The sequence below is a fragment of the Somniosus microcephalus genome, chromosome 9 (assembly GCF_052327205.1).
Source record: "Somniosus microcephalus isolate GS21.2 chromosome 9, FLI_Smic_1.0, whole genome shotgun sequence".
Taxonomy (NCBI): Eukaryota; Metazoa; Chordata; class Chondrichthyes; order Squaliformes; family Somniosidae; genus Somniosus; species Somniosus microcephalus.
Window position 1 is genome coordinate 169,964,390 of NC_140995.1, and position 22,648 is coordinate 169,987,037.

The window sequence follows — 22,648 nt, forward strand, 5'->3', positions numbered from 1 at the left end:
CGGGCCTGTTGAATGTTGAATGGCTCCTGTTGTGCAGACTATTTCTGTCGAACTGTACCTTGTTTTTGTACAGGGAGTCCCTGCAATAGTAAAAGAGAACTCCTGAGCCTGCTGAAAGATGATTTTGTTGAAGACTGTGCTGAGTAAAGCCTTTTGTGAGAATGAATTCATGGATAATGTGAACCTAAAAAGGCTGGAGTATAATAATGCAAGGAAGCGTTAGACATTTAGGACAATTTGGAGTGTGGAAGATCACAAAGGTTAAAAGGGGTAGAATATGAGATGGGACGATGTGAATTTGGGCAACTCAAGGGATTGATATCTTTGATATCAGACATTGAAGTGGTCTCATGTTTGCTGGTGGGAGATTTAAGTTAAAATGTTATGGAGTGATCTGTTGATGTCTCAGAAGTGGGTTGGTCTCCTATTGAAAGCAAGATTATTTATGTTTGTGCTACGTTGTAATAAATAAATTAAAAGCTTTATTAAAAATCAGTTCAATGTGAACTCTTTTCCACCTGCTGCTGCAGATTTACAGCTAAGCACTAAACGGCCGAATGCGTGCACAGAGGATTAACAATTTCATCTAATGTTTCTCACTGGAAGTTAATCATGGGCTGAATTAACCCTTTCAACAGCCATTTCCACATTAACACTAAAGGATGGTAGCTGTAAAAGAGATGAAACAGAGTATACTCCCCAGCAGTATCACTGCCTATCTTTCAAAACATAAAATCAAAGTAAGGAAATATACAGTTACCGGCAACAGTGACAGTAACGAGATCGTTGAAGAAGTTTCCTGTGACGGTGATTTCAGTCCCTCCTGCCAAACTCCCAGACACTGGATTAATGGAGAGAATTTCTACATTTAAAAAATAAAGAAGCAAAGCCCAAAATTGTTAATTGATTGGTACCAAAATGTTGTAGGTCAAGCCAGTCTGTTTATTTAGCAACCAGCAGAACTCTGAAAGCTGCTAAGGAATTGAGTGATGGAATCATTGATACTGGCTACTCCATTTATAGAAATTGTCATGAAAGTGTGACCTCCTTGGTTGCAGTACTAATTGGAGATGAACAAACTGATCTCAAAACCACTGCCATTACTGTGAAAGTCCAATCCACCCCTCTCCTATGGTGCCATTAGGACAAATACAAACTTAGTTCAGTTTTTCTCATCACTAATTCAGAATTCTTCATGCACATTTGTGATAAACCACTTTTATCGTTCACTATCGTTACACTATGGTTATCACTGTTTATATCGTTACACTATGGTTATCACTGTTTACACTGTTGTATCACTACACCAGGTCACCTCTTGTCATGCTGTTATACCTGGGCTGACCACAGCTGACTCCGCCCATGGCTCCGCCTGCTTGCCCAGGTATAAAGGTGGTCGACTGGCTGGTATTCCTCCTTGTTGGACCCGATCACCCACGAGGGTGGGCTCTGTTATTTAGCCAATAAAAACCTACAGTTACTTTCTTAACTCGTCGCTTTTCATTGAATGAATTGATAGGTATATCAATTTTATTGGCTAAATTTTGAAATGAGTGGATCGGAGCAGCCAAACGACCAGCCAAACGGCCAGCTACAACAGCCACAGCAGCCGGCCTGGCTGCGAGCCCTCCGACCGCCGTACCTGGATCTAAACCCACAGGCAGCGAACTCAGCCCTCGACTTCGAACACTGGCTGAGCAGTTTCGAATCCTACCTGGGAGAATCCGGCATGCCTCCGGGATCCAAACTAAGAGTTCTGACCGCCCAGGTGAGCCCTAAAGTATTTGCATTCATCCGGGACCTTGCTACATACGAGGACGCCCTCAACCTGCTGAAAGAGCAGTACCGGAGCCCGGTAAAGTCTATGTATGCCAGACATCTCCTAAGATCCCGCTCGCAACAGCCAGGAGAGTCTGTAGATGAATTTTTACGGGCGCTACAAATACTCGGCAGGGACTGTGACTTTAAAGCTGTAACGGCTGCAGAAAATACTGAAGGGAATGTCCGCGATGCCTTCGTGAAAGGTCTTCGGTCCGACTACTCACGGCAAAGACTGCTCGAATCAAAGGACCTCGACCTGAATACGACTGCAGCCCTCGCTCGCTCTCTGGAAGTGGCCCATCGGGACCTCGAGGCGTACTCCAGGTACTGTGCTGCGCGACCCTGGGACTCGGGCCCGACCCCGGCCGCAATACCCCTCGCACCGCCGCCTCTGGGACCTACCTCAGCGTCGGCGTCCCAGAACCGATCGGGACCGCCACCCCCGGTACCGGCTGCGACATCGGAGCCCCGCGATCGGGCCGCCGGCTGCTTCTTCTGTGGCCAGGCGAAACACCCGAGGACGCGCTGCCCTGCAAGAAACGCGACTTGCTCCGACTGCCACAAGAAAGGCCACTTCGCGAAGGCCTGCAGGGGGAGAGCCACAGATGCCAGCAGTGCCTCATGCGAGCTGTGGGGGCGGCCATCTTTCATCAAGGCCACAGATGCCAGTATCCCCTCGTGTGAGTCGTGGGGGCGGCCATCTTTGATCAAGGCCACCGACACCAGCAGTGCCTCATGTGAGTTGTGGGGGCAGCCATCTTCTCCGCCATTTTATTCAATGTCGTGGGCGCCGCCATTTTGTCCACCACACTCGACCGCCACCTTGTCTCCAGACCCGACCACCGCCTCACCCGCAGACTACAGCAGCTCGCTCAGCCATACACTGGCCTCCGTCACACTGGACCAAGCTCGCCCGCATCACCTGTCCAAGTCCATGATGGACATCAAAGTAAATGGCCACGCCACGACCTGCCTGTTCGACAGCGGAAGCACGGAGAGTTTCATCCATCCAGACACGGTGAGCCACTACTCCCTCACTGTCCGGCCAACGCACAACCGGATCTCGATGGCTTCGAGGTCCCACTCTACAGACATCAGCGGCTACTGTGTTGTGACCCTGTCGGTTAGGGGCACGGAGTATAAAAATTTTAAACTCCTCGTCCTGCCCCAGCTCTGCGCTGCCGTCCTACTAGGGCTGGACTTCCAATCCCACCTTCAAAGTGTCACTTTGGCATACGGTGGACCCCTCCCCCCACTCACAGTCGACAACCAGCAGCCTTTAAACCGCCCACCGCGTACCACCTGCGGCCTATCCACCCTCAAGGTCCCGCCCCCTCCCTGTTCGCTAACCTCACCCGCGACTGTAAACCCGTCGCCACCAAGAGCAGGCGGTACAGCGCCGGGGACAGAGCTTTTATTAGCTCTGAGGTGCAGCGTCTCCTGAAGGAGGGCATCATCGAGAGGAGCAACAGCCCCTGGCGTGCCCAGGTCGTAGTCGTTAAGACCGGCAATAAAAACCGCCTGGTCATCGACTACAGCCAAACCATAAACCGGTACACCCAGCTGGACGCATACCCCCTTCCCCGCCTATCTGATATGGTCAATCAGATTGCACAGTACCGGGTATTCTCTACCATCGACCTTAAGTCGGCCTATCACCAACTCCCTATCCGCCCTGAGGACCGCCAGTGAAGTAAGATATTAAAAATTGGATTTAATAAGGTAAAACAAACCAGGATTCATCTATAACACCAATATATAAAATGGAGGGAATAGGTTAATTTGTGCTCTGAGTTGAACAATAGAAGTCTGTAAAAATTGTATAAACCCAGATAAGGTTTAAACAGGACTATGGGTTAACTGCGGAGAGATTAAAACTGTCAAAACAACCCCTTAGAAAGAGGGAGAGATATATGGGTTCGGCCACGCGAGTCGACACCCTTGCACTTAAGGGTTTGTTAAGTGTGAAGCTCAATAGGGTTCTATTCTTTTAACTAACTAAAGTGTTTTTGCTCTGTAGAAATAATTCAAGAGAGAGAGACAGAAAGTCTGCGGAGTGCCCGCTTTGGAAAGATCTACTATCTTAGAGAAATACTTAGAAAGACCAAGCCATCTGACAACAGCAAATGGACGATCGTAAAGTAATAAAATTGAGGCCCGGGTCATGAGAAAGTAACAAGACCAACTGATAACGAAATGTGAGATTTGTAAGCGACTAGAAGAATGGAATGTCATGGTTTTATAATTACAATTTAACTATAATTCTGTATATGTTAATAAGCTTATCCCCGCCTTTAGGGCAGGGCCTTAATTTTTGTATAACTGTGTGAACCTCAAGAGATTCGGTGGAGTTGGAGCCTTGTGTTGGGACGCAAGAGCCATAGCTCCCCAGGCCTGAATAAACCGTTTTTACTTCAATTATTGGGTCTGTCTTTCTTACAACAAGCCAGTGTTGTCGACTGTGTATATCACTCAGTCCACACTTTGGGGGCTTACATCAGCCAGTATACCGCCTTCGAGGCGAATGGCCACCTCTACCACTTCCTTAGGGTTCCCTTCGGCGTCACCAACGGGGTTTCGGTCTTCCAAAGGGAGATGGACCGGATGGTTGACCAGAACGGGCTGCAGGCCATGTTCCCTTATCTAGATAACGTCACCATCTGCGGCTGCGACCAGCAGGACCACGATGTTAATCTGGAGAAATTCCTCCGTACGGCCCAACGGCTGAACCTCACTTACAATAAGGAGAAATGTGTGTTTAACACCCCGCGACATGCCATCCTCGGCTGCGTAGTAGAGAACGGAGTAATCGGCCCCGACCCCGAAAGAATGCGCCCCCTCATGGAGCTTCCCCTCCCCCACTGTCCAAAGGCGCTGAAGAGAACCCTGGGGCTCTTCGCCTACTATGCCCAATGGGTGCCGAATTATGCGGACAAAGCCAGACCCCTCATGAAGTCCACCTCCTTCCCCCTGACGGCAGAAGCGTGCGCAGCCTTCTCCCTCATAAAAGGGAGACATTGCTAAGGCCACAATGCACGCGGTGGATGAGTCTATCCCTTTCCAAGTGGAGAGCGATGCATCCGACTTCGTCCTAGCTGCAACCCTTAACCAGGCGGGGAGACCTGTGGCCTTCTTCTCAAGGACCCTCCAGGGCCCTGAGATCCGACACTCTTCGGTCGAGAAGGAGGCCCAGGCGATCGTGGAGGCAGTACGACGCTGGAGGCATTACCTGGCAGGCAAACGATTTACCCTCCTCACCGACCAGCGTTCGGTCGCTTTTATGTTTAATAACAAGCTGAGGGGCAAAATCAAGAACGACAAGATCTTGAGGTGGAGAATCGAGCTCTCCACCTATGATTATGATATCTTGTACCGGCCTGGTAAACTGAACGAACCCCCAGATGCTCTATCACGAAGTACATGCGCCAACGCGCAAATTGATAGACTGCAGACCCTCCACAATGACCTCTGCCACCCTGGGGTCACCAGACTTTACCACTTCATTAAGGCCCGCAACCTGCCCTACTCCATCGAGGAGGTCAGGACCATGACCAGGAACTGCCAAACCTGTGCCGAATGCAAACCGCATTTCTTTAGGCCGGACAGAGCAAGCCTGATCAAGGCCACCCGCCCCTTCGAGCGCTTGAGCATCGATTTTAAGGGGCCCCTCCCGTCCTCTGACCGTAATGTGTACTTCCTCAACATCATTGATGAGTACTCCGGTTTCCCCTTTGCCTTCCCCTGCCCAGACATGACCAGTACCACGGTCATCAAATGCCTGAACGACCTCTTCGCTTTGTTCGGGTTCCCGAACTATATACATAGCGACCGGGGCTCATCCTTCATGAGCGAGGAACTTCACCAGTTCCTACTAGCGAGAGGTATTGCTGCAAGCAGGACCACCAGCTACAACCCCCGAGGGAACGGCCAGGTGGAAAGAGAGAACGCGACTGTCTGGAAGGCCGTTCTCTTAGCCTTAAAGTCTAAGGGCCTCCCAACCTCGCGCTGGCAGGAAGTCCTCCCGGCAGCGCTGCATTCCATCCGGTCACTGCTGTGCACGGCCATTAACGCCACCCCCCATGAACGAATCTTTGTTTTCCCCAGGAAGTCGACTACGGGAACCTCGCTACCAACATGGCTGACTTCCCCGGGGCCCGTCTTGCTGCGAAAGCACGTGAGGGCCCATAAAACAGACCCCCTGGTCGAGAGGGTGGACCTCCTGCACGCCAACCCCCAGTACGCCTATGTGGCATACCCAGACGGGCGGGAGGACACTGTTTCCTTACGAGACCTTGCACCCTCGGGCACCCCTGAGACACCACCGTTACCCCCCACCACCCCCCCAAATCCAGCCCAGGTAGACGGCATGCCGGAACCCCACGAGCCTTCGCCGACCACGCAGACACCAGCATTAACATCGGATACTGCACCACCGCCGCCGCTGCTGCGCCGATCAGAAAGACTTACGAGGCCTCCGGACAGACTGACATACCCGAACTGGTAGTACACTTCACCCCGCCGGACTCAAATTTAAACAAGGGGTGAATGTGGTAAACCACTTTTATCGTTCACTATTGTTACACTATGGTTATCACTGTTTATATCGTTACACTATGGTTATCACTGTTTACACTGTTGTATCACTACACCAGGTCACCTCTTGTCATGCTGTTATACCTGGGCTGACCACAGCTGACTCCGCCCATGGCTCCGCCTGCTTGCCCAGGTATAAAGGTGGTCGACTGGCTGGTATTCCTCCTTGTTGGACCCGATCACCCACGAGGGTGGGCTCTGTTACTTAGCCAATAAAAACCTATAGTTACTTTCTTAACTCGTCGCTTTTCATTGAATGAATTGATAGGTATATCAACATTTAAATCTGCCAGTTGAGAAGAAATATTTTCTCTGGTTTTAATACGCATACACTGGAGGAGAGCAGTGATCTGGTATAAATAGCAGACTGTCTGGGACAGCCGGATTTTCCCTCATTATCCTGTTATTTACATACATCCACCCTCTGGGGACGGGCACTTCTACTGGAATTTAGCATGTAATTTAGAAGGAGTGTAACCCTAAGCCCCAAATTCAATTCCCCTACACTGGCACTTCACCACTTTTGCCCCCAGAAATATCAGAATTTCATGTCCTATGGGTATTCTTTAAAAGACACATAGGGGCTATTGATAAGATTAATCATCTGCAAGAAAAAATGTGTTTATTCCTCCCCATTAATTGTAATGTTAAAAAGGTGATTGGTTGGAGTATTTCTCTCGTTTTAAAACTTTAAGTCTGTGGTTTATAGTTCTTAAGGTTGCTGTGGTGTACCAAGGCCTTTCTGGTGCAGAGTGACTGTTGGTAAACCATTTAACTGGTGTAACTAGAGGGATTGATTTAATTTAAATCCAATTAATTAAAGGGGATACTAGCATCTAAAATCGGGCAGAGGGTGTCCATAACTAACAATAAAAAAATTAATTAATTACATAGAATGGAGCAGGTGATGTGTTACTGTTGCGAGATGTGGGAGCCGGTGAACCCCATTGAGGCTCACGGTGATTACGTCTGTGACAAGTGTCTGCTGCTACAGGAACTCCAGCTCCGTGTTGATGAGCTGGAGTCCGAGCTTCAGACACTGCGACACATCAGGGAGGGGGAGAAGTACCTGGACTCTGTGTATCAGGAGGTGGTCACACCCATGAAGTTAATTAATTCAGATGTAGCCCATGGTCAGGGACAGGACGGTGTGACTACGAGTGAGGCAGGTACGGGGATCCAGGAGGTAGAGCTGGAGGAGCCGCAGCCCTTGCTCTTGTCCAACAGGTTCGAGGTTCTTACTCCCTGTGGGGACAGGAGCAGGGACTGCAGGGAGGATGAGCAATCTGGCCACAGCACCGTGGAACGGGGGGCCATTCAAGAGGGGGGGAGTAAATAGAAATGTTGTAGTGGTAGGGGATAGTATTATTAGGGGGATAGATAGAGTTCTCTGCAGCCGAGAGCGAGAGTCCCGAAGGCTGTGTTGCCTACCCGGTGCAAGGGTTAAGGACATCTCCTCTGGGCTGGAAAGAAACTTGCAGTGGGAGGGGGTGGATCCAGTTGTCATGGTCCATTTTGGTACCAATGATGTAGATAGGACTAGGAAGCCGGTTCTGTTAAAGGAGTATGAGCAGCTAGGGGTCAAATTAAAAAAAAGAACCTCAACGGTAATAATCTCTGGATTATTACCTGAGCCATGAGCGAATTTGGCTAGGACAAATAAAATTAGAGAGTTAAATGCGTGGCTCAAAGACTGGTGTGGGAGAAATGGGTTTTGCTTCCTGGGACACTGGCACCAGTACTGGGGCAGGAGGGAGCTGTTCCATTGGGACGGGCTTCACTTGGCCAGTGCTGGGACTAGAGTCCTGGCGGATCATATAACTAGGGCTGTAGAGAGGGCTTTAAACTAACTACTGGGGGGGGAGGTTCCTAGAGAGCAAATAATAAAAATGACAACAGAGAAGGTCATAGACTTAGGTAGCACTGGGGAAATTAAAAACCAGAGCGTGTCAGGAAGGGGCAGAAGGTATAGAGTAAAAGGTAAAGTAATAAAAAGGGCAAAAGCAGGAACTAAGTGTCACAAAACATATTTGAAAGTCCTCTATCTGAATGCACGTAGCATTCGTAACAAAATAGACGAGTTAATGGCACAAATAACTACATATGGGTATGATCTTGTGGCCATTACAGAAACATGGCTGCAGGGTGACAATGCCTGGGAATTAAACATACCAGGTTATTTAACGATCAGGAAGGACAGGCAGGAAGGAAGGGGAGGTGGGTGGCTATGTTAATAAAGGAAGGAATCACTGTAATACAGAGAAATGATATTGGGTCAAAAGATCAGGATAATGAAACAGTTTGGGTGGAGGTAAGGGGAAAAAAGCACTAGTGGGCGTAGTCTATAGGCCTCCGAACAGTTACAACTCTGTTGGACGGAGTATCAATCAGGAAATAGTTGAGGCTTGTAATAAGGGAACATCTATAATTATGGGGGATTTTAACTATCATATTAATTGGACAAATCAAATTGGGCAGGGCTGCCTTGAGGATGAGTTCATTGAGTGTTAGGGATGGGTTCCTTGAGCAGTATGTAACTGAACCGACCAGGGGGCAAGCAACCTTAGATCTGGTCCTGTGTAACGAGACAGGATTAATTTAAAATGTCCTAGTAAAGGATCCCCTTGGAATGATTGACCATAACTTGGTTGAATTCCATATTCAATTAGAGGGCGAGAAGGTTGGATCTCAAACAAGCGTGCTAAGCTTGAATAAAGGAGACTATGAAGGTATGAGAGCGGAATTGAGTAGAGTGGATTGGGAAAATAGATTAAAGGGTAAGACGATACATGATCAGTGGTGTACATTTAAGGAGTTATTTTACAACTTCCAAAAAATATATATTCCACTGAGAAGAAAAGGGTGTAAAAGAAAAGACAGCCATCCGTGGCTAAGTAAAGAAATTAAGGATAGTATTCGACTAAAAACAAGGGCATATAAGGTAGCCAAATCTAATGGGAGGATAGAGGATTGGGAAAACTTTAAAAGACAGCAAAAAATAACAAAAAGATTGATTAAGAAAGGGAAGATAGATTATGAAAGTAAATTAGCAAAAAATATAAAAACAGATAGTAAGAGTTTTTATAGTTATATAAAAAGAAAAAGGGTGGCTAAAGTAAATGTTGGTCCCTTAGAGGATGAGACTGGGAAATTAATGGTGCGAAATATGGAGATGGCAAAAACACTGAATGAATATTTTGTATCAGTCTTTACAGTAGAAGACACGAAGAATATCCCAACACTGGACAAACAGGGGGCTATAGGGGGGGGAGGAGCTAAACACGATCAAAATCACTAAGGACGTGGTACTCCGTAAAATAATGGGACTCAAGGCGGATAAATCACCTGGACCTGATGGCTTACATCCTAGGGTCTTGAGGGAAGTGGCGGTAGGGATTGTGGATGCATTGGTAATAATTTTCCAAAACTCCCTGGACTCAGCAAAGGTCCCGGCAGACTAGAAAACTGCTAATGTAGCACCCTTATTTAAAAAGGGCAGTAGACAGAAAGCTGGAAACGATAGACCGGTTAGCCTAACATCTGTGGTAGGTAAAATATTGGAGTCCATTATTAAGGAGACAGTAACAGGACATTTGGATAATCATAATTTAATAGGACAAAGTCAGCATGGTTTTATGAAGGGGAAGTCATGTTTGACAAATTTGTTGGAGTTCTTTGAGGAAGTAACATATAGGGTGGATAAAGGGGAACCAGTGGACGTAGTGTATTTAGACTTCCAAAAGGCATTTGACAAGGTGCCACACAAAAGGTTATTGCTTAAGATAAAAAATCACAGGATTGGGGGTAATATTCTGGCATGGATAGAGGATTGGCTATCTAACAGAAGGCAGAGAGTTGGGATAAATGGTTCATTCTCGGACTGGCAATCAGTAACTAGTAGTGTTCCACAGGGGTCAGTGCTGGGTCCCCAACTCTTTACAATCTATATTAACGATTTGGAGGAGGGGACCGAGTGTAACATATCAAAGTTTGCAGATGATACTAAGATGGGAGGGAAAGTAGTGAGTGAGGAGGACATAAAAAACCTGCAAGGGGACATAGACAGGCTAAGTAAGTAGGCAGAGATTTGGCAGATGGAATACAATACTGGAAAGTGTGAGGTTATGCACTTTGGCAGGAAAAATCGTAGAGCAAGTTATTATCTTAATGGCAAGAAACTGGAAAGTACTGAAGTGCAAAGGGATCTGGGGGTCCTGGTGCACGAAACTCAAAAGGTTAGTATGCAGGTGCAGCAAGTGATTAAGAAGGCCAATGGAATGTTGGCTTTCATTGCTAGGGGGATAGAATATAAAAATAGGGAGGTATTGCTTCAGTTGTACAAGGTATTGGTGAGACCGCACCTGGAATACTGCATACAGTTTTGGTGTCCATACTTAAGAAAAGACATACTTGCTCTCGAGTCACTACAAAGAAGGTTCATTCGGTTAATCCCGGGGATGAGGGGATGGACATATGAGGAGAGGTTGAGTAGATTGGGACTCTACTCATTGGAGTTCAGAAGAATGAGAGGCGATCTTATTGAAACATATAAGATTGTGAAGGGGTTGGATCGGGTGGATGCGGGGAGGATGTTCCCGATGATGGGTGAAACTAGAACTAGGGGGCATAGTCTTAGAATAAGGGGCTGCTCTTTCAAAACGGAGATGAGGAGGAACTACTTCACTCAGAGGGTGGTAGGTCCATGGAATATGCTGCCCCAAAAAGCTGTAGAAGCTACATCATTACATAAATTTAAAACAGAAATAGACAGTTTCCTAGAAGTAAAGGGAATTAAGGGTTATGGGGAGTGGGCAGGAATTTGGACATGAGTCTATGTTCGGATCGGTCATGGCCCTGTGGATAGCGGAGCGGGCCCAGGGGCCATGTAGCCTGATCCTGCTCCTATTTCGTGTGTCTAATTCTGTTAGATTCAGGAGATGGTTCTGTGATAGTAGATTGGCGGTTAGGATCAGATCAGCCATGATCTTATTGAATGGCGGAGCAGGCTCAAGGGGCCGATTGGCCTACTCCTGCTCCTATTTCTTATGTTCTTATGTTCTTATATATTCCTGTTTCGTTCAGAAAAATGAATATTCAGGGGTTTACTGAAGAGTAACTTTTCACCTAAATATTTTATTATTTCACACCTAGATCACCAGGCTCATAACAAATCAGAATAAAGCATTTAAAAAAAGAATTGGATTCAAATCCAAGCAGTTTATACATCTGCATCCCTAAAAGTGCATGCAGTACCTGTATCAGGATTAGTCTGCTATTCATTCTTATCACCAGCCAAAATATTATTCCTAGTGCCTTCAACTGCCTAGGCCCTAAGCTCTGGAATTCCCTTTCTAAACCTCACCGCCTCTCAACCCTCCTTTAAGATGCTCCTTAAAACCTACCTCTTTGATCCAGCTTTTGGTCACCTGCCCTAATATCTCCGTATGTGGCTCGGTGTCAAATTTTGTTTTATGACATTCCTGTAAAGCACCTTGGGACAGTTTACTACATTAAAGGCACACTATAAATACACGTTGTTGTTGTTGTATAAATGTAACTTGTTAAAGGATTAAAAGGACACTCAACAGAATTGTCATTGCAATTGCCACTGAAATTATTTATTTTAAACTGTGAATCAATCAATACGAAACTTGTTAAAAGACTGGATAAATATTTAAAAAGTTTGATGAAAAAATTTTACGGTATTGCCGGGAATGTCGGCGGAAGATTGCCGTAAAACCCTGGATAGGTGCATAAATGTGCTTTCCGCCATTCTTCCCACAAATTTAAGCAGCCGATCAGGAGGAACCCCGAGGAAAATTCCCTGCATATTCAAGGGTATCCAAAATTGTGGTCCCAGGCCGTCATCTCAAAAACTTCGCAAGAACAATGATTTTTGTTCAGTGTCCAAAATTCAAAGCAAATCATTTCACCAGTGGCTTGGGACAGATCTCTCCGACAGCTGTTGCCAGAAACAGCAGCACCACAAAGAAGCCACCTTCCCTACCTATGAATGGGCAGGTGGGAAAGCCAATCCTCTGCACCACTCCTTCACCATCTACCTTCTTGCTTGCAAGCCAGAACATTTAGGCTAAAGTGCCTTTAAATTACAACAAATAAGACTTACCTGGGTGGGTCTGATACAGGAAAAGTTCTTGCTTGGCACTTATACGCCAGGCATCTTTATTAATCATTGACCTACAATAAAATGCAATTGCGTGTTTAAATTTGCTCCATCACTTCCTCTTGGTTTATGCAACTGAATTATATCTCTTGTCCTCCAGTTCACCATGGTTTTCCAACAAAAAAAAATCACCTTGACAGGACTAATGTTGGAGCTGGATATCTGAGAGAGTTTAAAGGGGTAATTTTGCAACTATGTTCTGTTAGCAGAAAGCCGAGCTCGCCAGCAGGACACATCAGAAATTCAGGTGCACCCTGCACACAATTTTCTAACCACGTCCAGACCAGGTAAGCAGCCTGGACCCCACAAACAATAATGCAATGTTTTAATAAATGTATCTTGATTTGCCCCTTACACAAAGGACTGAAGGAGGCATGGCTGGGGTTTGAGGGGGGGGGGGGTTGGGCGGGCGGGGGAGTGCTAAAGTCAGATCTTCGAGCTCAACTACTAACATTAGAAAATAATATTAACATTAAAATACCAAAGGAACATGGAGCCGTTATTGCTCTTATAAGTGCAAACTGGAAGTTGGGTTAAACCCAGGCCTCAACCCCGTGTCCAGTGGGCAATAAATGAATCAGAGAACAGAAAATTCCCCTCACCACCCCCATTGAGTGTATTACGGATGGGTTCCTTGAGCAGTATGTAACTGAGCCAACCAGGGGGCAAGCAACCTTAGATCTGGTCCTGTGTAACGAGACAGGATTAATTAAAAATGTCCTAGTAAAGGGTCCCCTTGGAATGAGTGACCATAACATGGTTGAATCCCATATTCAATTAGAGGGTGAGAAGGTTGGATTTCAAACAAGCGTGCTAAGCTTGAATAAAGGAGACTATGAAGGTATGAGAGCGGAATTGAGTAGAGTGGATTGGGAAAATAGATTAAAGGGTAAGACGATACATGATCAGTGGTGTACATTTAAGGAGTTATTTTACAACTTCCAAAAAATATATATTCCACTGAGAAGAAAAGGGTGTAAAAGAAAAGACAGCCATCCGTGGCTAAGTAAAGAAATTAAGGATAGTATTCGACTAAAAACAAGGGCATATAAGGTAGCCAAATCTAGTGGGAGGATAGAGGATTGGGAAAACTTTAAAAGACAGCAAAAAATAACAAAAAGATTGATTAAGAAAGGGAAGATAGATTATGAAAGTAAATTAGCAAAAAATATAAAAACAGATAGTAAGAGTTTTTATAGTTATATAAAAAGAAAAAGGGTGGCTAAAGTAAATGTTGGTCCCTTAGAGGATGAGACCGGGAAATTAATGGTGGGAAATATGGAGATGGCAAAAACACTGAAGGAATATTTTGTATCAGTCTTTACAGTAGAAGACACTAAGAATATCCCAACACTGGACAAACAGGGGGCTAAAGGGGGGGAGGAGCTAAACACGATCAAAATCACTAAGGAAGTGGTACTCGGTAAAATAATGGGACTCAAGGCGGATAAATCACCTGGACCTGATGGCTTACATCCTAGGGTCTTGAGGGAAGTGGCGGTAGGGATTGTGGATGCATTGGTAATAATTTTCCAAAACTCCCTGGGCTCGGCAAAGGTCCCGGCAGACTGGAAAACTGCTAATGTAACACCCTTATTCAAAAAGGGCAGTAGACAGAAGGCTGGAAACTATAGACCGGTTAGCCTAACATCTGAGGTAGGTAAAATTTTGGAGTCCATTATTAGGGAGACAGTAACAGGACATTTGGATAATCATAATTTAATAGGACAAAGTCAGCATGGTTTTATGAAGGGGAAGTCATGTTTGACAAATTTGCTGGAGTTCTTTGAGGAAGTAACATATAGGGTGGATAAAGGGGAACCAGTGGACGTAGTGTATTTAGATTTCCAAAAGGCATTTGACAAGGGGCCACACAAAAGATTATTGCTTAAGATAAAAAAATCACGGGATTGGGGGTAATATTCTGGCATGGATAGAGGATTGGCTATCTAACAGAAGGCAGAGAGTTGGGATAAATGGTTCATTCTCAGACTGGCAATCAGTAACTAGTGGTGTTCCGCAGGGGTCAGTGCTGGGTCCCCAACTCTTTACAATCTATATTAACGATTTGGAGGAGGGGACCGAGTGTAACATATCAAAGTTTGCAGATGATACTAAGATGGGAGGGAAAGTAATGAGTGAGGAGGACATAAAAAACCTGCAAGGGGGCATAGACAGGCTAAGTAAGTGGGCAGAGATTTGGCAGATGGAATACAATACTGGAAAGTGTGAGGTTATGCACTTTGGCAGGAAAAATCGTAGAGCAAGTTATTATCTTAATGGGCCAGATATTCCAGGCCAGAAGAATGAGTACGGTCGGGTTACTCACGCATCTGGCCGTTGGAAATGCCGGCGTTCAGCAGGAACAGCGCATGCGGGGAACGCCGGCATTTCCAGACCCGAGGTCTATTCACAGCGCGTGCGACTGCACAGGCAGCGCTTGCGCAGTGAACTTTGTAGATTTCACTGATGGATTCAGTGAGGGTAAGTCCCTGGAACTTGCACTTGAAAAAAGCAAGTGTAAAGTTGTTCATTGGCTGGGGAATCACAGAATCACAGAATCACAGAAACCCCACAGTGCAGATAGAGGCCATTTCGGCCCATCGAGCCTGCACCGACACATATCCCACCAGATCCCCGTAACTCCTACACCAACACATATCCCACCCTATCCCTGTAACCCCACGTATTTAATCCCCCTAACACTAAGGGTTAATTTACCATAGCCAATCAAACTAACTCGCACATCTTTGGACTGTGGGAGGAAACCGGAGCACCCGGAGAAAACCCACGCAAACACGGGGAGAATGTGCAAACTCCACACAGACAGTCGCCTGAGGTCGGATTCGAACCCGGGTCTCTGGCGCTGTGAGGCAACAGTGCTAACCACTATGCCACCGTGCTGCCCTATATAGATATATTTTATGGAGGAGCTTATGAAATGCAATATTTAGGTTTGGGAAAGGGAGGGAAGTTATTTTAAGAAATTTTAACTAAGTTTTAAACTTTAATTTTTTTTTTTTTAAACGGGTTTTCAGAACGGTAGGTAGAAGGAGCAATTGTGGCTGTGTGAATGGAATGTGAGAATGAGTTATGTATGTATGTCCACATATATTCCTTTACGTATATGTATGTATGTTTTATATTCCTTTACTAATGTGTATGAATGTATATTTTTAATTATGATTTTCCAATAAGTTACTTTCTCTGAAAGTCATAATTAAATAATACATTCATACACATAAGTAAAGGAATATATACATAACACGCAAAGGAATATATACAGACATACATACTTTCAGAAGCTCCACGATAAGAAATATCTTCCTCTGCAGCCTCTGGAGCAACTGTACACATGCTTTTTTCATGTGTAAGTTGTAATGACTGGACCTCACTGAAAGCATTAATGAAAGCGGCGAATTATACTGCGCACGCGCTGCCTGTGCAGTCGCACGCGTTCTGCCTCTGAACCCCTTCGTTCAGAGGACAGGAAATGCCGGTTTTCCCCACATGCACTGTGCATGCTGAAAACCGGCATTTCATCCGGCCAGATGCGTAAGTACCCCGACCGTACTAGCGCATTTGGAAGGGAATTACTGGGCCAACATTTTACATGTCAATAAAATAAAAAATTTAACAATTGCACAACTTGCCCCCTCGCATCTGCGACTGAGGGTCCAAGGAGGTGCATTGCGCAAGAGGTCATCATCGTACGTATCCTCACACTGTTCCCTTTGGGGAACTGTATGAAGTGGTGGAAGGATTTATGGCCGTGATTAACGCTCATTCCGTGACCGTAACCATCTTTGAACCAGCCATTAGGGTGGTTAGTCCTATGGCGGGCGGGTTTTACGGGCTCCCACAACCCATCTGAGGGCGGGGGGGGCCACCAACACCCACGGACGCAAGCATCCCGCTGGATGTCCACCCAGAATTTAAAGTTGGAGCTCCGACTCCACTTGCCGGGACTGTCTGGAGTGGGGTTCAAAACCCTACTCCTTCTGGCCCAGCGGCGGGGATGCTTACTGCTACGCAAAAGGCCCACTCCGCGCAAAAGGTGACACCCATACGTTTCCTGCGCCTTTTCCCTCCCCGTGACTGGAGCCCTATGCTGCCATTTCACGTTGCTAATTGGATTGGGCCTTTGTCATAGCGGTAGGATCCCCGCCGCTGGGCCAGATCAGGGTAGGGTTTCGAACCCCGCTCCAGACAGTCCCGGCAAGTGGAGTCGGAGCTCCGGCTCTAAATTCTGGGTTGACATCCAGTGGGATATTTGCGTCCGTGGGTGTGGGTGGCCCCCCCTCCTTGTATAGCTTGTGGGAGCCCGTAAAACCCTCCCGCCATAGGACTAACCGCCCTAATGGCTGGTTCAAAGATGGTTACGGTCACGGAATGAGCGTTAATCATGGCCATAAATCCTTCCACCGCTTCATACAGTTCCCCAAAGGGAACAGTGTGAAGACACGTATGACGACGACATTGCTAAATAAATAAATGGAATTTAAAAAATTCTTTTAGGGCTTTTAAAAGTCTTTAAATTGCTTTAATTCTCTTTAAAACTACTTCAGATTACTCAAAATAATGTAAACATTTTAAAAAGTTTATAAAAGTTACCAAAATCTTCAAAAAACTTCCAAAAACCTATTTAAACTGCTGCTTTGCATGTAAAAATCCTTAGCAGCTTGACAGAAACATTGGGGGCGTGTCCAGTGAAACTGAGACCTCAAGGGGCGTGTCTCACTTACACTGCACGCTCCTGGCTTCGCGCTGGCTGCACTCCTGGGCGGCGTGACGTCATACGCTGCCCGGGAATGTGCTTTCTATTTCTGCAAGTTCAGGCGTCCCAGAAGCTGATCGGCACGAGCGCAGGGTAAGTGCAAATACGGGGCTTGCACGCGCTGCAAGCCCCGTTCTGGAATTTCTGGGCCAATGGCAAGAAACTGGAAAGTACTGAAGTACAAAGAGATCTGGGGGTCCTGGTGCACGAAACTCAAAAGGTTAGTATGCAGGTGCAGCAAGTGATTAAGAAGGCCAATGGAATGTTGGCTTTCATTGCTAGGGGGATAGAATATAAAAATAGGGAGGTACTGCTTCAGTTGTACAAGGTATTGGTGAGACCGCACCTGGAATACTGCGTACAGTTTTGGTGTCCATACTTAAGAAAGGACATACTTGCTCTCGAGTCAGTACAAAGAAGGTTCACTCGGTTAATCCCGGGGATGAGGGGATGGACATATGAGGAGTGGTTGAGTAGATTGGGACTCTACTCATTGGAGTTCAGAAGAGTGAGAGGCGATCTTATTGAAACATATAAGATTGTGAAGGGGTTGGATCGGGTGGATGCGGGGAAGATGTTCCCGATGATGGGTGAAACTAGAACTAGGGGGCATAGTCTTAGAATAAGGGGCTGCTCTTTCAAAACTGAGATGAGGAGGAACTACTTCACTCAGAGGGTGGTAGGTCCATGGAATATGCTGCCCCAAAAAGCTGTAGAAGCTACATCATTACATAAATTTAAAACAGAAATAGACAGTTTCCTAGAAGTAAAGGGAATTAAGGGTTACGGGGAGCGGGCAGGAATTTGGACAGGAGTCTAGGTTCGGATCGGTCATGGCCCTGTGGGTAGCGGAGCGGGCCCAGGGGCCGTGTAGACTGATCCTGCTCCTATTTCATGTGTCTAATTCTGTTAGATTCAGGAGATGGTTCTGTGATAGTGGATTGGCGGTTAGGATCAGATCAGCCATGATCTTATTGAATGGCGGAGCAGGCTCGAGGGGCCGATTGGCCTACTCCTGCTCCTATTTCTTATGTTCTTATGTTCACACCCCCGCCCCGTCTCCCCAACCAAGAGTTAACTGTTCTTACTTACCTTCCTTTGTTAAACACGGAAAAGCTAACATTCTGAGAACCTAAAATTAAAAAAAATAACATAAGAACACAATGGAAGGAAATACAGGACCAGTAGAATTCTGCAGTCCATCTGGCCAGTCCTGAATAGTAATACCCCTAAATGGCCCACTCCCTCACAAACCTATCGAATTCTCTCAAATATTTCCACACGGTCTGGGGTAGATCTTGACTTTGTGTGATGATGGAAAACAGGTGATAGCGAGTCGGCAGCCCAATTTACATCTCTCCTGATTTTTATTTCCATTGAAGGCATGGACTGCCGATTCGCTGGAGCCCAATTTACACTGTCGCACAAAGTTAAGATCTACCCCTCTGTCTCCACTGCCTCCCAGAACAGTCCACTCCACGCATTTGCCACTCTGTGTAAAGTAGTTAAACCTGAACTGGCTGTGCCCCTCCCCCCTTCTAAGCTTGAACCCTGGTTCTCGAGTTTGTGACAACCTCAAACATATCATTCGGGTTCATTTTGTGTATTCCCTTAAGAGTCTTGACTCCTTCAAAGAAACTTGGATGAACTACTGCCAACATCAGCAATAAGTACACTAGCAATATCATTATTTTAAATCACATTTGTACTCTAAATATGTTTGATATCTTTAAAAGCCTCAATATTAATACCAACCAATGTAGCTGCCCTCTATGCAGCACTGGAGAGTTCCAGTTCCAAAATATATTTGTGCAGGGTACCTGCAGAATAAAGGAGAGTTCATTGGATTTTATATTTTACAGACATGTAGGGGTAGAAAATCGTCTCGAGCAGTGGCGCAAAGCGGGCGATATCGGATCGACGGCCCATTATACGCAGTCCCTGATATTCACTTCTACTGCAGTCAATAGAACTGAATATAACGGGTGGCTGATCCGATACTGCCCATTTTGCACCACCGCCCGAGTCAAATTTCTATCCCATAGAGTTTCAACTAACTCTAGCATGGAAAATAACTCCCATGGGCTGGTTTCATATGCCAACAAGGCTGAATGATTGCTCTGAATATAATTTAGTGAAGAAGCACAATGTTAACAGCTGTCTTGAAACTGAGGACAAGCATAAAATAGTAAATATTCTTACTAACTACTTCCTCCAAATATTCACAAGGGAGGACGTGAGCAACATGCTCTCTTCAAACAAATGTATCACAAATATAATCAATGACATCACCATAAACGAGATGGAAGTTCTTGGCAGGCGAAATGGGCTCAAAACAAATAAATCCCCTGGGGTAGATGGTTACATAGGATTACATAGGATATACGGCACAGGAACAGGCCATTCGGCCCAACCAGTCCATGCCGGCGTTTAAGCTCCACTTGAGCCTCTTCCCGTCTTTCCTCATCTAACTCTATCAGCATAACCCTCTATTCCCTTCTCACTCATATGCTTATCTAGCCTCCCCTTAAATGCATCTATATTATTTGCCTCAACTACTCCCTGTGATAGCGAGTTCCACATTCTCACCACCCTCTGGGTAAAGAAGATTCTTCTGAATTCCCTATTGGATTTCTTGGTGACTATCTTACATTGATGGCCTCTAGTTATGCTCTTCCCCACAAGTGGAAACATTCTCACTGTATCTACTCTAACAAAACCTTTCATAATTTTAAAGACCTCTATTAGGCCTTCTCTTTTCAAGAGAAAATAGACCCAGCCTGTTCACCCTTTCCTGATATGTATACCCTCACATTTCTGGTATCATCCTTGTAAATCTTCTCTGCACCCTCTCCAGTGCCTCTATATCCGTTTTATAATATGGCGACCAGAATTGTATGCAGTACATGAAAAGTGGTCAAACTTGGATGTCAATCTGAGTCAGACAGTAGAATTGGAAGAGCATGTGCAGAAATACAGAATGAGATGGACAAGCTATGTAATTGAGCAGAACAATGGCAGATGATACTTAATACAGACAAGTGTAAAGTTCTACATGTCAAAAAGAAAAAAATAGATGACAATCCTATAACATTACTTTTCCAGTCATAAATGCAGCATAATTAATTATTTAAAAAAATTAAAATCTGACCCAAGTCATTAAGATGCAACATATGCAGCAGAGTTTACAATATCTCGTGGTTGCTCATTCCTTCCTTTCCTCCTGTGCACAGTCAACCAAGAGGAGTTAATTCAAAGCACTCCCATTTTAGGTAAAATTAGACATTCATTTACTGATGTGCCTTGAGCACTGCAGAAATTTTCAGTCAATGAAGCATTTGCACAGGGAATGGTGAGCACGTAACCCAAAATATTTTGGGTGCATTTTTTTCCAGACTGAATAATGGAGGAGAAGTTTCCTGCCCAGTTGCTACATGTTCTTTTTCATGAATTTGTCCTTATTTTGCATATGAACATATGAAAATGAAGGCAATCAAAACGAGTTCCAGGAGACGACAGTGACCATGAGACATATCACCCAACATCTCGCTTACTTTTTGTGCACAGCGACATCAGCCCCAGCCAGGAACCCTTGCTGGTAATATCTTTTCAATATTTGCATTTTAATCAAGGAGGTAATGCAAGGTAATAAATGAGGGAGATAATACTGCTCTTGCACATGCAGGTACATTTTAAGGGAAGCCCATTTTACACTTGCACTAGCTTTATCACTATCATTAGCAACCACAGGAAAATATACCTCCTTATCTTTTAAATCTTTATCTCTGCGGTAAGTACACACAGTATGAATTTCTGTATGTTTTACAATATGGACCTCCTGTTTGCATTTGACATGTTTTATTATGGAAAAATTCAATTCAATATAAGAAGGAAAGGATTTAGGTTGAAAAGCTGCAGTAGTCCACAAGGAGATGTGGCAGTCAGGCATTCTATAGCAAACCCATGAGCTACTTACACAATCTTGCGTTTTTTATTTACAAATGAGCAGACAGTTTTTAGTGCATCTCTCTGTGACTCCAGGATTATGGGCCTGAAAGATAGATATCAGTTATTAGAAACAGTTTTCTTGTGTTTTATGCACAATTATTTATATATAGAGTACGATTGTTTGGGGTGTCCACCACAGACTATGCCTCAACCAAGAGGCCAGGAAAACAACAGGCCTGTGGCATCATCATTCTTAATCTGATTGCTAGGTCTAGAAGAGTGGTTCAGGATAACTAGGATAATTACGATAACAGCTAGAAGTTCTTCTGCTGATTTCTCCATGGGAATAGCAAATTCTCACGAAAGGCCTAGGCACCATTATTGAGCTAAAGAATTCATGCAACAGTGAAACTTGCTGGAGGTTGATCAACATATTAAATGTAATTAGAGCCACCGTTGTGTTTGAAAGCCAAACCCAAATATGACGGCGAGTCCACCAGCCACAGCTGAAATAAATTTTGCCAGCTTTCAGCCAAGTCACTTCGATGGAAGGAAATATGATGTGAATCATTCCACCCTGTACTCAGTGCACATCCTCTCAAGCAAACACAGAGAGGCGTTGGTGTCAGAAGTCTGCAACTTCATTCCCTGCTCTCCCAGGTGACAGGCAAAGCTCATGGGGGAAACAAAGAGGGAAATGGAATGAAAGTAAAATGAAATTACCCATCAATCTGCTCGACATTGAACTCATAAGTTTCAAATCTTCTTGTATAGATCCACCCATAAACCTGGAGCATTGTTCCTGTGTAAAACAATGTGTAATTGTGGTTATTATAAGAACATAAGAATTAGGAGCAGGAGCAGGCCATACGGCCCCTCGAGCCTGCTCCGCCATTCAATAAGATCACAGCTGATCTTCGACCTCAACTCCACTTTCCTGCCCTATCTCCATATCCCTTGATTCCCCTAGAGTCCAAAAATCTATCTATCTCAGCTTTAAATATACTCAACGATTCAGCATTGTCAAGGATCCCCATCAAGAGATTCAACTAGGGAGAAATAATAAGTTTCAGTGCCTACCTCCCAGTTAACTTCTTCTTTAATTGCATATTACAATTAACAGCAATAATTTTGAATGTTTTCATTCGAATAACTGACACCAGTGTTAAAATGTCAAAGGCATGGTCAAAAACTTTATTTTACATTAATTCTTCACACTGATTCAAATGTTTTTATTACATTTGTTCAGCAGTGTGATTAAGATGTTCAACAACTCATTAAAATCATGTCTCGCTCATGTTTGGCAATACTCTGGTGTTTTTTAC

The 22,648-nt window shown here is 45.1% G+C and overlaps 1 long non-coding RNA gene across 1 annotated transcript; it reads right to left on the reverse strand.

Annotated features, from left to right (window-relative positions):
- Nucleotide 1: 1 nt before the first annotated feature.
- Nucleotides 2–12,614, reverse strand: LOC147112826 (uncharacterized). The gene is made up of 3 exons (XR_015079573.1): nucleotides 12,542–12,614; nucleotides 761–862; nucleotides 2–80 (listed from the first exon to the last, which is right to left on the reverse strand). It is a non-coding gene; the product is annotated as an uncharacterized LOC147112826 (long non-coding RNA).
- Nucleotides 12,615–22,648: the final 10,034 nt, after the last annotated feature.